We start from the raw sequence: 1,486 nt of genomic DNA, 5'->3' as shown, positions 1-1,486 counted from the left end.
AAATGGGATCCTCCGTCAATGATAATCATTCTAGGCTTTCTGTATCTAGTGAAAATATTTTTCATTAAAAATCTTGAAACACTTTTAGTGTCACAATGAGGTAAAGTTTGTGCTTCAATCCACTTAAAAATGTAGTCTACTATAATTAATATATATAAGTTTCCAAATGAAGGAATAAATGGTCTCATGAAATCTAATCCCCAAACATCAAAGATTTCAACTTCTAACATGAAATTCAAATGCATTTCATTTCTTCTAGATATATTGCCTACTCGTTGACATCGATCACAAGTTTTTATGTATTTATAAACATATTTAAAGATAGTAGGCCAATAAAATCTAGCTTGTAGAATTTTATAAGCAGTTTTATCAATCCCAAAATGTTCTTCAAATTCAGAATTATGACATTTCTGAATGATTAGATCAGTTTCTTCATAAGGTACACATCTCCTCATAAAAAGATCCTTACATTGTTTATATAAATAAGGCTCATCCCAAAAATATGCTTTTGCTTCATGAATGAATTTTCTTTGTTGTTGCAGTGCAGCATAGGTGGAAAAATATCACTTACAATATAATTAACAATATCAGCATACCATGGTATTTTCCACTCGTTAATATTATAAAGTTGTTCATCAATGAAACTGTCTGTAATTTCATTGTCAGTGTCAGATAATTCATGACTTTTTAATCTTGACAAATGATCAGCAATTTAATTAGCAGTTCCCTTTCTATCAATAACCACAAGATCAAATTCTTGCATGACAAGTATCCATCTAATTAACCTTGGTTTGACATCCTTCTTTTGCATAAGATTTTTAATAGCAGAATGATCAGTGCTCACAACACAATTAGCTCTGATTAAATAAGATCTAAATTTATCTAAAGTATACACAATGGCCAGTAACTCTTTTTTAGTAATAGTATAGTTAATTTGTGCATCATTAAGAGTTTTACTAGTGTAGTATATAACCTTAAAAATCTTTTCATACCTTTGTCCAAGAACAGCTCCAATAGCATAATCACTAGCATCACACATCAGTTCAAATGGTTTCTCCCAGTTAGGTGAAACTATAATAGGGGTTGTGATTAATTTCTTCTTTAATAACTCAAAGGCATTTAAACAACTTTCAGTAAATTCAAATTTCTAGTCCTTTTCTAAAAGTTGGCATAGAGGTTTAGTAATTTTTAAAAAATCTTTAATAAAACGTCTGTAAAAACCAACATGTCCAAGAAAACTCCTAACCTCTTATACATTAGTAAGAGGTGTTAGTTTAGATATTACTTGAATTTCTGCAGGGTCTGCTTTCATACCATCTTCCAAAATTTTATGCCCTAACATAATTTCTACTGCAGCCATAAATTGACATTTCCCCCAATTTAGAACTAAATTAGTTCTTTTGCATAACTTTAAAACTTTTTCAAGATAATTCAAACATGCGTCAAATGATGTTCCAAATACAGAGAAATCATCCATAAATACTTC

The sequence above is a fragment of the Phalaenopsis equestris genome, unplaced genomic scaffold (genome assembly GCF_001263595.1).
Source record: "Phalaenopsis equestris unplaced genomic scaffold, ASM126359v1 Scaffold199670, whole genome shotgun sequence".
Classification (NCBI taxonomy): Eukaryota; Viridiplantae; Streptophyta; class Magnoliopsida; order Asparagales; family Orchidaceae; genus Phalaenopsis; species Phalaenopsis equestris.
The sequence above is the reverse complement of the archived record's forward strand: the minus strand, read 5'-3'. Positions refer to the sequence as shown.